The sequence below is a fragment of the Metopolophium dirhodum genome, chromosome 1 (genome assembly GCF_019925205.1).
Source record: "Metopolophium dirhodum isolate CAU chromosome 1, ASM1992520v1, whole genome shotgun sequence".
Taxonomy (NCBI): Eukaryota; Metazoa; Arthropoda; class Insecta; order Hemiptera; family Aphididae; genus Metopolophium; species Metopolophium dirhodum.
In genome coordinates this window covers 124155501-124169603 of record NC_083560.1, presented here as the reverse complement: position 1 = coordinate 124169603, position 14103 = coordinate 124155501, and the positions used below count along the sequence as shown (strand labels likewise).

General features: G+C 30.6%; 1 protein-coding gene across 1 annotated transcript in view; it reads left to right on the top strand.

Moving 5' to 3' along the window:
• The first annotated feature begins 6298 nt into the window (after positions 1-6298).
• The window catches only part of LOC132933963 (tyrosine-protein kinase receptor-like), a 418129-nt gene continuing 410324 nt past the window's right edge, over positions 6299-14103 (top strand). Inside the window, exon 1 of the mRNA XM_061000235.1 lies at positions 6299-6996. The gene's annotated coding sequence lies outside the window, so the exon portion shown is untranslated. The remainder of the gene's footprint in view (positions 6997-14103) is intronic.

Below are 14103 nucleotides of genomic sequence, written 5' to 3'. Positions count from 1 at the left end.
CGATTTCAAAACTTGTTCTAATACGTTTAGAAAAAATAAATTAAGATTATATATCTTCTATATGTTATAATTTGTTCAAAATATTCTGTTTACCTATGCTATGTATTCAATGTCTCAAAAACTTATTTGGCACTAAATAAATCACAATTCACATAAAAGGGCTCACGAGGGGGAAATTCTTGATTGAGTTGTGTAGACAAGTGGGGCACAAATTTTGGTGTGAGTCACATGAACCAACACATTTAGTGGTGTTTTCATTTAGTCAAATTTTGAAAATGTGATATTGATATTAACGAGGGGGTGACGAAATGTCTGTATGTTATTAGGCGAAGACACCGGTTTTCCGTTATTTTTAAACGCTTGTGCGTCGCTGTCCATCAACATTAAAACCAACGGACTGTTGTAATATAGAAACCAATTATGAGCTAACTCGTCGTCACAAAAGTCCTCTATAGGTTTTGTTTTGAATTGTTCAAATAGTCTGCGATGTCGGTATATTATTATGAGACTAATACAAAATTATACCTAAATAATATGTACGCAATATACTATAATATGCGTAAACTGTAATGATTCTATGTACATAAAAGCTTATCGTATAGTAATATAGGATGTTATCGTCATAACGAAACAGTTAATAATTAATTTCCATAATATTGCGTCTTATATTCGTTAGGTATTCATTAATATAGGTATATACACTATTATTACTGAATAGTTAATTGTGCACCTCTCCACAGCTTCAATATCAAAAAAGAAATAAATATACAACTATATAGGTACAATACAAAAACTAGATCGGTGCACCTTTTATCATGTTGTATTCGTAATATAGAGCTATTTATTGGTGTTTTTAAAGTTTTCATAGTTCTTTCCAAACTATTTATTGAAAAATTCTGATGATATGTAAGACCTCAAAATTCCATACATCTCATATTTTAAATTGATATGGAGGATAAACGAAACTATGGGCACACTACTTCGTCTTCTCCGTGAAAAAAAGTGATTACCTAGACACGAAAAATTGAAAATCTATAATTATTAATAAATAAACATGTTGTTGTTGAACAAATAGTGACTTTTTCAGTCCTTCGAGAGTATAAATACAAATCAAATTTAATGTTTTTAAAAACTATTATTGGATTATTTCTGTTTTTGTGGACTCTATAAATTTGTAAGACCTTAATAAAATTACGTATATTGTGGAAATTTGAAATAGTTAAACAACAAAATATCTAATTGTTATACTCTTGTCCTACAATTCGAGTTTATTTATCGATGAAAGTTTAGTTGACAAAGTGAAGAGAAACTACAGGGAATTGAAATCCGTCCATTCTCTTTCTTTTTTTACTCACTTATTTCGTCTTTGTATTATTTTTCTTTAAAAACAGAGTAATCCCTCCCTCCAACCATAAAACTCTTTACACTGGTGACGTATACATAACTTTTGTATGAGGAAAAATAGGGGTCTGATCTGCAGGAAAAAAACCATAACCCATTATCACTCATGTACAAAAATAAGCCATTTTTTTTGGTACTCATAAGGTAGGCACCTACTAATTCAAATTCCAATTGAAGTCTACGTTGAAGTTACCATCACACAAACACCGTTTTTTGCGAATTATTTATTTTAATAATTTGTTTTCGGTTACAATAATAACCGTATTATAATTTGTAATTTGTATCAGTGATGAAGGTAGATTTTATATCTTTCAAGTTATCACCAACCACTTTCAAACACGTCACGGTGAGGTAGTACCTAGTTGAATATTTTCAACCGTTAGGTAAATACCTACTTATAGTGTGGTAGAGTGTTAACCAAATTTGGCTACAAACAATAAACATATTGTCCAACTCAACACGGGCCACACGAAACACTGTGCTAATTATATAGTATTATATTAATTCTGTATTCACGTGTATTTCTATTCTCGTATCAATAGTACCGCTTTGTGCTGTTACATAAAGAGTGGTACAATCGGTGTCAGATAAATTGGCACGGCGGTGCGAATACGCGAAACCTGCATGGGTTCTCTGTATTTGTTATTAATCTGCTCTGACACTATAGTGGCGTAATTGAGTAAGTATCGATTTATATTCCAAACTTTTTATATCGAAGTAATCTTTCGATAGTATTATCGTCGGCCGTGATCGTTTATTTTTATAAATGTTAATGTATAATGAACAACCCCACGAAGACTAGTTTGGACTAAACTTATTGATAAATGCCACCACCTCCGATCCAATCTTCTCGACATCGATTGTATACACCTTGGGGCTTGGTGTACACCACAAAGTAGATAAAAACATTTTATCTACAATCAACAACGTGGTCTTGTTTACTGTGCAAGCACGTTTGATGGTGTGATAGCTCCGAACAAAAAAAGTCCGTGGGCGATGACCTTCACATCTACCCTTATATGCACCGATGAACTTCAGTGTAATTGATTATATTATATTATTACTTTAGAGTTTAAACTCTGCATTCTGAGATGTATACACGTGTACTACTACGCATACTACTAATATAATATGATTAGTGTGAATTTGTTTATTTCACTTACCGCAGAATGCAATTTATTAAGACTCAGCTTCCTTATTAGTAATATTACAATCATTAAACGGCACATTTTCAAGTAACGCATTGACCATATGACCAATGATTTTTAAACTACCTAGTTAATTTGATAATAAAAACATTGCACCTAACTTACCTGCAGTACATATTTTGTAGATTGTGCTCATAATCTGTGTACTTGCATTGTTTCTAGTAGTTTTTTCAATTATTAGAGCTCGCCTAAGCTTGAGGCGTGAATCATAATAGTAATCATTATAGTACCTATAATTCTGTTATGTTGATAAGTCGAAGCGATTGAAAATCACCCTTGATACAGTATACTTTGTAAATACTATAGAAGATGCCTATGACATATTTAAATTTGAATTCAACGTGAAATGCCGGACAAATCTTCCAGATGCACTCTGTATAATCGTATAATAGGGAACCGTCGTCCGTCGATTTAATAATAGACACGTATTTAACGTGGTTTCGTGTCATAGTGCTATGGTATTGTATTATATGATCTCCGTCGTCATAATACGAATTGAGGGGTTTCAAACTTTCTAGACGCCCCGACGACGCATGGTATGTCACTATACATATATACGTGTCGTACACACGAACACACATTATACGAGTAGGTATATACCTTTTAATAATAATAATACACTAGTAAAATTGCTTTCAGCGAACCGACACCGTATAGACGTGGCCGATTTTATTTCACGAGTTCCGTATAATGTACGCGCAGTCCGCGCATTTATTGTGTCCCGGAAGAATAGAAACTATATAATATACTTGAAGTCGAGCCAAATAACTTTCGAGTTGCCGAGCAATACGCGCGCAAAGACGAGTTTATAAACATCGATCGTTCGTATTTTTTTTTTTTTTTGTCTTTACGCGGGTACCTTCGGTAAAGTTCTGTACAAGAATACGATAATGCGTAGTGTATATATTATATTATACTGGCAGTGCCGTCTGTGTGAACCGAGCGATCTATACTACACAACGATTCGATACATTAAATAATTGTACGTAGAGGTACAAGTGGTGTATATCTGAAGCTCTACCAAAATGATGTGTGATTGTGAAGGGGGGGGGGGTGGCGAATCAAATGTTATAATGCAACTATTGATGAGGGAAGACTATACCTATTGCACCCTACACCCTCACAATAATACCATAACTTGTCTCCATAATCTTTTTATTGTATTTTTGACTGTAATGTTAATTTGATATCTTGTATTATTCTATAAATATAGAAAAAAAAAAACATGGCTTAACTTTCAAGGGTAGCGGCTATAATATCTACTCATCGCCCGCCGGCTATAATAAAATACGGTATATCTGGGTGGACTGCAAACGTCGACTGCGGGCGGTTCGAAAGTTGACATCTCGTGTATATAATCTATCGGAATTTTTACGGTTCAGCAGAATATCGCCCATTCGTCATGCTGTCCACTACAGCCACTTTTTTAACGTGTGGTATATGAATTTAAAAAGTGCGTTGAAATTTCCCAAGAACCGTTTAGGTATGTAACGCTTTGTCCCTTCCCGCTGGACCATGGTTAATGAGTAATGGCTAACGTTATCGTTGCTAGGATCTGTATAAGCCCAGCGAAAAAAAAATTGATGTTCGAAGAGTATGTCTTACCCCGTGATAGTGTGATGAGAAGTTAACATTTTCGATTCCGGGCGACAGGATCTCACGGGTTTGACCGATGTACAGAATGAGTGCATCACATAATTTTTATACCTCGAATGATGTTATACCATATATATTTTAAACACGTATTTTCTGTGTCGACCATCGTCTAGCACTCTAGCTCAAGCCTACCGGCCAATCGCATATTTTTCATCCTCTAATTTAGTTTCTCCGATCACATTTTACCGTCTGAATTTATTTTACTCCTTCTTCGTTTTTAATCGTAATTTTGCTTTATATAGTGATATAGTAGTAGCATACAATCTTCTGGAGTATTTTCTTAAAAATAGTTTTAATAATCGTTCATTTAAACAATTATAGAATTTAAAAACTTGAATATTTTTATTAGACGAGCATACTATCAACACTTGGATCACTTGGATCCTTATTTATAATAGTTCTAAATAGGTGTACAAAGATATACAAATATTATGCTTATATTGAATTTTGACTTAAATTTTTTATTGCATTTAATCAATTTTCTACTGTAGTTAAAGATTTCGAGTCAGGGCTTGCATTTGAAAAAAAAATTCGTTTTATGTTATTTACAATTACGACGTTACACAATTTTTGCGTTTATCGTTATTCAGAATTAAAACGTTATCCAAGTTTTGCGTTTATTATTATTTAAAATAGTGTTGTCATCCATTAAATTTAAAAATGATAACTAATGCGGGTAGGTAATGGCGAGGATACGGAATATAACATAATCAATTCTTAGATTGTTCGCATGAAGTATAATTAATGTTTACCAATAGATCTTTTAAATAAATAGATTTAAAAATATATCGTTTTGCGTTATTTTTCGTTCAATGATTTTCTATAAAATTACGTTTTGCGTTATGTTTTGTTTAATGTTATATAATATATTTTGTTAATCGTTATGTTTTGTTTTGCGGTATTTAATTATTTTTGATTATCGTTTTCCGTTATAATTACACGTTAACAGTTTTCAACCGTTTTTTTTTCAAATATAATGTTATAACCATAGTCCATAACGTTATTATAACGTTTACAAGCCCTGAATTTCTAGTTAATCCGTCAATCTATATTTTAAATTATACTCTGAGTACCTATGTGATATTTATTATAATAATCATGGAATAAAAATGCACAAGACTTGTACTACGTATCCGAATAAATATTTTTAAATTATAGGTGAATAATATCAAACAAGTTCTTAGAACTTTTAGAATGGGTTCCTTCAGCTGCAAATAGCAATAATATAATATCAACCAATCTAGTATATAAGTCAGGGGATTCGGGAGAACTTTAGTTCCATTTAATAGAAACTCAACCATCTGAAATCCAGTCAAATCGCGTTAAACATCTGTAATATAGCTATTTTATAAGATCAAGAACCTAAACACCTATACCCAATAATAATATAAACGTGTGTTATATAATACGATTTTCAAGGTTTTTTTTTTTTGTGTAATATACTATTTTATATTATTTTTCATATACCAGCTATTAGATAAGTAAATCGCTTTACGAGTGCCTACGACGTCTTATAATAAATGATAAATCGTATTTCGGTTTGCCACTATCCGCGGTAGGTACCAATATCATATATTTAAGCAACACCCACGGTCGCCGCCCCTCAAAATATTTCGTCGCCCGTTACAATCGGACTCGCATATACAGCTGTACTTACACACACACACACACACACACACAATTACCAGATCCGAGTTCCGCGTGTTCTTCAAAATATAATAATATAGACAGTGGATATAATAATTGTGTAATCTTATTATTTTACCATCATTATTCGCTTGTGAGTTATGACTATATAATAATATAGTATTGTAATACGGACTCGTAGTAATATTATAATATCCGTGTGTACGCGATTATATTATTATATTATTTTTTCGCGCCTGCCAAAACTTCGAGTGAGTGTGTGTGTGTGCGAGTGTGTGTGCGAAAGGTGCGAGTGCGCGCGCGCGCCCGCGGGATGGGATAAAATATGCTATCGGATACGGAGCCTGCGAAGATCGCGGGCAGTAGCTGAACGCTCCCGGTACGCAACGCCCGACGGCCGAATTTTCGAGATTTTGCGAGTCCGCCCGAACGTCGACGAAATCGCGTGACGATAAAAATTTATTTTTCCGTGACGTGTTGTAATAACTACGAATTTTGCGCGATACGCGTTTCCGAATGACAATATTTAAAACGTCTATCCGCGGTGAACAGTCGCATAATAATTTCCGCCGATGTTACCGTTTCGATCGCCACTGATTTCTTTGGTTATAATATAATATTAATAATTACCGCTAGTTAATAACACAATTATTATTAGTGTATCATCAAAACAATCGTGATTATTATTGATTGTGTTACTGTCGCGAATCGAAGGTAATTATAATAATAATAAATTATTGTACGCATACCTAATTGCACGTGCGTCTTCGCCGATTCGACTGCGGAGAGATGAGCCCGCGGATGATCGACGCCGCCGATGTTTCGGCCGGACACGTCGACACGTGCACCGCGCCCGCCGAACACGTTGCACCGGTACCGCATTTGAGGCTGCTGCAGGTACGCTCGAAAATCGCCTAAGTCACCACATTTAAGTCATCCATTGAGAAAATATATTTTGATATTTTTGTCCCGTCACAACCAATATTTTGGCGTCGTCGTATTTCACCGTCCGTTCGATGGCCCGATCCGCAACCGACTCATCGTAACGGCGAGATCAAGACGCCGATTCGTCACCATAACCGCGGTTAGTATAAAACGCACTTACTGTCTATAATAATATTATACAAACACCTACATTGTACTAAAGTACGTTTCATAAAATCGCCATAATAATATTTAAGCGCGAAAAGTCATCGAAGACGTGACGAGGACTCGTAAAAAAATTTCATCCGACCGGTGCGGACGAGAATCATTACATTTAAGAAACATGTACCTACATCAATTGGCTAGAAATTAAACGATTTACATTATTTAAATTATATAGATAATTTATTCAACCATATTACAATATTTACAACAAAATATAACATAATAGGTACTTAATAAAATTATATTATAATTTACAATGAAAACAATAAACAAAGTGTTATTAGCTATTAAACAATCATAACGATATTTTTAACCAAATCATAAAAATTATGACCAGTACTTGTTTAAATTATGATTTATGGCAGGTAAACGTAATAGTGTATTGGTAGACAATATTCGTCGCACGAAGAATGCGATATTTATGATATATTATATTATTCAAACGTATTTTATTTTTTTTCTATTTACGAAGGGTGTACCGAGAGGATTTATCCATTAAGATATCTCCTAAGATAATACATTTATCATAAATCTGTTTTTTTTATTAAACTCACAGATAAGACTACATAATATATTTTATTTTTTAATTGAATTAAAATATTTAGTAAAAAAGTAAAAAATGTATTTTTTTATTTTTTATTTTTGAAACAATTGAAGATAGCCATTTTATAGAGTTAAATTTTCTAAAAATGTTCACCTTTCAACATTTTATTTTCATTAACCTTATGATTTTTATACATTTTCTTAGTTTATAGGTAAAACAAAAAAATACTGTTTTTGTCTGGGCGGTGAGTCCTCCTCGACGGCTAATAGCTATATCCTCACGATCCTCACGAGACACCCTGTATACACGATATGCCTACTAATCTACTATAATTTTTTCAATGAATTTAATTTATACATATTTTCATTTCTTTCTAAAATATTTTTGATTGGGCTTTAAACATTTTTGGAGAGGGCTTGAGCCTCTAAAGCCCTACCCTATTTGCGCCAGTAAACATCTCTCAGGCTTATACAGTTATGTGTAAGTTTGAATCCGAGACGGATCCACAATGATTATCGAGGACATTCCACCGCATTCGTTTGAATGTACGTCACACAAATATATTTATCTTGTACATTTTTAAACATTATTAATTTATTATAACTTATACGTATCAAATCCACTCGGGCTTATTGTATTTTTTTGTTTTATTATTATTATATATTTTATAGTTATGTAATAAATATGTGTGTGTGGGTACTGGGGGGGGGGGGGGTCTTTGTCCAATACTTGTTCCATTCTTGGTCGGAAGACGTTGGCCCCGATTAGGTATCGGACTGTGGGGCGTATTTGAGTTTTGTAAGTTCGTGAGTTCAGAATAACAAAATAAACACGTTAACAAAACACGGTCTATATATTTTTTTCTCATGTGTCCGTCATTCCATAAGATCACATCAACGGTTGTATATATATCTTAAAACAAGGCTCGCCAAATAAATATCACAGAATTCATACTTAAAAAATAAATATTAAATTTTGTCAAAATGATCGTAGATTAAAACAAAATGTCTTATTCATGAAACGCTTAATACAATACAATCATCGACGCAAATAAGAAAAAGTAAGAAATACGTAAAATAAAAAAAACTGTCGGAGGGGAGGAGCGGAGCGGTGTAGGAAAATCGCCTGATGCCGAGTAGAAAAAAATGTCATCACACCATCGATTTTTGGGGGTAAAAAATAGAATTTCAAACAAACGATTTATGGGGAAAAAAGCTATACTTACCGCACATCGCGTGGTGGTGCATCTCCTATAATACCGGTCAACCCCTTTACCTACCGGCTGATTACGTTCAAAAGCCATTTATAGTGCGACAGTATGAATGTATGATATAGGTATTTGACACTATACTGGACCGGTAAAATAAATTATCCTCACACCACCTCGTGCCGTGGTGCGATACTTTTACCACCCCGCCGCTGCACGTCTGAGACCAGTTAGTTTTCAAAGAATTGCACGGCAATTAACTCTGTCGGGAAAAAAGTTACCTATACTTTTTAATACCGATAAAATTAAAGTATACGACCTCGTAGGGTTTAAAGTTGTTTTAAAATAATAATAACGATTTTATTATGTTGGCAAAACAAAACAACAAAAAAAGTGTATGTAGGTAGGTACTTACAATATTATTATGTACCTATTGAGAATATATTTTACTACCCATTATTGATATTCCTAAGTTGAATTGTAGTACATAATTGTCAGTTGAACGTATTACATAATATAACATCACGTGAATAACATACTATTATAGTTTATAACCATGGGTAATTTTTTAAATTTCAGCAAATTGCAATCTGTTCGATTGATACAAAGATAATAGATATTAATTATAATAATATTTAGCGAAATAAAAGCATCATATCAAATTTGTTTTATTAATAAAGAATGTCACGAAGTGTGTGTATAAAAACTAATAAGTGACTCGCGTTAAGTTCATATTACATTATATTAGGCACATATAGTTATTACATTGTCTTTAACTATTTTAGTCGGTCCGCAAAAAAAAAATGAAGGGCATTTAAATTTATTAGCAGAAAACCTGTTTTTAGGGTCGTATTTTAACTTTATCACAGTACCTTTGTACGGGGAATCATACACAAAACTTACTATCAAATGATGATTTATTAGTTATCACTTATATAGCGATTTGCGGCTATAAATCGTTACGCACTATCTAAAAAATAATTCTCTCTACACCTTATAACTGTAGTATTTCGATTATTTGTTAATTCAAATGCGTTTAATACAATTATAATAGCTATGAGCAGTGAATACGGTAAGTATACGTATTTTGAAACAGTTTAATTTGCATGAGTTAGGCATGCGATAAATTAGGCATAATATGCATTTCATGAAATATAATTCAATTTTCAATTCAATAGTAAGTTGATAATATTTAAAAATTTGAAAAACTATACTATCATGATTCATTGCAATGACAAGTAAATGTTTTCGTCTAAATCGGTATTATTTACACTGTACATTATTGTATACCAGTCTGTAGGTAACTATTAAACACTATATGAACGATATTACGAAATAATTATAATAACAAAATAATAATAAATTCAATAATATTTAATGGGAAATGCGTTATTTAAAAACAGTAGTTATTTAAAATACAAATGTACCACGGACACTAGCACACAAAATAAAATACACTTAGAAATAAATACTGTCTATAGAATTATTATTGTTTTAATAATATTTTAACTGGATGGAGTGAGGAATCTATAATGTTGCGAGTTTCGTAAGTGTATACGAAGAGTTTTATTTATTTATTTATTTTTGTCCGTGATGGAATTTTTTTCTTCGGAGTAGTTGTCCAAAAGTTTTATATAGCCACTTTACGAATTGAAAATTGAACACAGATGTTATTTTAGGTAAATCATTTTTGGAATTTATCAGTAGTTGTAGTAGGTATTCGAGAAAATAGCTAAAATATAGACAGTACAATTTACGACAATGTCGTATTTTATACGATCTATTTTGGTTATTTTGTTTTAATTCAGTAAAATAACAATCCAAGAATGAAGTCTTCAAATGTTTGTTGCATTTATATAAGGTATTAGCATTTACCATTTGATAGGAATTTCGTAACTATTCAAAAATTGTCTGCTATTTTAGGATTTATCGTCATAGAATTTTGATAAAATATCATTAGTATACCAAATATTAATTTCTCACAACATTTCAAATTTTAATTTGGACGAATTCAATAAAATTGTAACATAAATGAAAATACTATTTTTACCGTACCTATAGGTACCTATTTAAAAACTCTAAAAAGCATGCATTTTTACTTCAGTTAGCTGAACTTAGTTTGGTTTTATTTTTCCAGTAAAACAATGTATTTAAAATTCTTTTTTTTTGATGTATAATATTAACTAAGAATAAACTAGTTTTTTCTTGTAAACTGAAATAATTTTAACTATCGCTAGCCAATTTATTTTTACAAATATTAAAATTAATAATAATTTACTTTGGAGTTATTTTGATTACCTATAGTAGATAAAAGGTGTCTACTGTAACTGAATAAAGGTAGTATAATAATTTATAATTTTTAAAAAACATAAGCAGGTACATAACAAAACATCACTCTGATTAAAAATAAATTGATTTTTCATCTGATTCCTATTTAGGGTTTGGTTGCTTGGAATTTCAGGCATTTTAAAGTAACAAATTTGAAACTATACAGTTAGCTTGTACGAAAACAAAAATGTCATGTATTATTTTGTCAATGGTTATTGTGTACAGTCTACAGTGTAGACTGTAGATGAGTGCTTTTTCTTAAATGTCGTTAATACCAATTTTTGGTATACAAATTAAAAATTTAACTTCATTCATATTATTATTAGGTAGTTTAAGTTCTGTGTATTCGGATAATACTTTAGGCTTTGTAATTGACTAGATTTTGTTGTAAACATTATTATTATTATCATTATTTTTATAAATATTTCGATGTATAGGAATAAATAGCTTATTGCAATGGAAATATTCAAAAATTACAATTTATATTCACAATAATAACTAATAATACATTAATATTTTATGAGCTAACTAATTTGTGTACTTATCTCATTAGATTTGAAAGTGAATACACTACAATTCGTAAGTTATAATAATATGAATCTATTTGATGTTTTATTTATTTATACAGTTTCAAATTCTAAAATTAAATAAACATATATAGGTACATATTTGAACTCAACTAACATACGATATTATGTTTTGTGCTTAAAATAATATAGTCAACATTAATACACTATACATAAAATACTACAAATTTACGAATATATAAATAGCACTCAAAATCATGTACTATCAAATGATATAATTGCACCTTTGCTCAGGCACATTAAATTATGTTTCAATATACATATACTACCAACGTAAGTGTGAATTTACATTTATCAATTGTTATAGAATTTACGAAATGAAATAAAAATAAAATATATATAAGCACCTATTATACGGTTATACCATTTGTGTTAAGCTAACAATTAGTAAGTTAACTTTAATAGAACGTTTAAAATACAAATCAATTTATAAAAGGAATTAAAATCACAAATGCGTATTGTAAAATCAATAAAAAGATCTATTGTATTTTATGAATTAAGTACGATTAATATATTGTGATGTGAAGAGTAAACTTTTTTTCAATTTAAGATAATTTCTGCGGAAAATACTTTGCTCACACAATAAGAAAATATTGATGGAGGGACAAAACTTTTAGCGAGTTTTTATTCATTGGCTTATAGAATTTTAACCGAGAAGTACTAACCAGTTAATACAAAAGTTGAAATATACAGACAAATGAATAAGAATAAATTAGTTGTACTAATTGATGATTGCATTGTGAAAGCATAAAATAAAAGCATAAAAAGAATTTCGATTTGTAAAAATTAAAAAAAAAAATGGGATACGACCGTTTTACAATCTAATCACGCATAAATCCAATGTCCTATATTATTATTATAAACCGTATTAAATCTTAATCGTGCACATTTATAGTGTGTTAATTTATACATTTTTATTTTCAAAAGATAAAAATATACAATTATTAAGAATAAAAAATATTGTTTAATACAGTTGTTCTTTGTTGGTTTGTAGTATTCATTGAAAAATAAAAGGGGACAGTGTTGGTGTAGGTATTATCAATTACATATTATCATGGTGTATTGTTATCAAAGAAAAATTCTCACACTTTTAAAATGGATATAATCAAAACTTGGTTAACTGTTGTAGATACTATTTATTTAAAGTCTTTTAAACAATTTAGGTAAGCATGTGCAATGATAAATTTTACGAAATGTATTGTATTCTGTTATGAACATTATGGTATGAGTAACGTTGTACATATATTTCAAGATTTAGGTATCTAATATTCAAAACTACAATTTTTATAAAAACGTTGTCGTAAAAATACTTTAGTACTAAAAAAGTAATTATTAAGATTAATGCAATATTTATGTTAGCACATTCAGAGAATTTAGTAGGTATTTATGTTTTTTCTAACAGTAATTGATGAATATTTTGCGTTTAAAAATAAAAAAACTATGTGAACATTATTTATTTGTACAACCATTACATTTCATCATTGTGTAACTCACAACAAATTATTATCCTCTTGACTGATTCACTATTAGCTGCTACACTCATTCGACAACGAAAAGTATGTTTATTGTAAGTTGTTTATTTATTTGCAAGTTTTTGAACAAAATATATACCTAGTGAAAATAATGGAGAAACGGTATAAATTATTTGTGCGATTTGACGTTGTACAACACATTTTAAACTAAACTAAAAATATGCTCCAAAATTGTAATAAGTTATTACTGTTACCCAAAGTCAGAGGGTATCCACATTGGTGGGCCTCCCTCCTCATGCCAATTCATGTTTAGTACCATAAACCTATCAAATTTACTTATTGTATTGTATATAAATATTACAGATTGTAAAAACTCTATTTTTATCTAATAAATAAAAAAAAAAGTTATTACTAATAACTATACACAAAAATAAAATTCAATCTCACAGACCACAGTGTAGTGTACTAATATTAGATATATACTATATTAATATTATATTATTAAGAATAGATTGTCTTTTTTAAAACATATTGTTTTCTAAATGAAATACTAAACAATTTGTCATAAACAGCTTTAAAAGTTTAAAATTTGAATGCGTATATCATTGTACACGATGAAAAACGATTATGAGTGGAGACTGTTTGCCAGCCGTTAAATGTTTGCAGAGTAAGTTAAAAAACGTCTACAGAATAGTTCACGATTTTGTCGAGTTTCGTCAACATCTTGAATTCAAACAATTATAAAACGTGAATGTGGGTTTACGCTTAACTTTTTTTTTTAATTCTTGTGATGAAAACTTATGAGAAACCTTTTTAAATGTTCAAACCTTGGACATAAAAATACAATTTTTATACTTTTGACTCCCTAAAGTACAAACTATATCCGATTTGCTCTAGAGAGGTC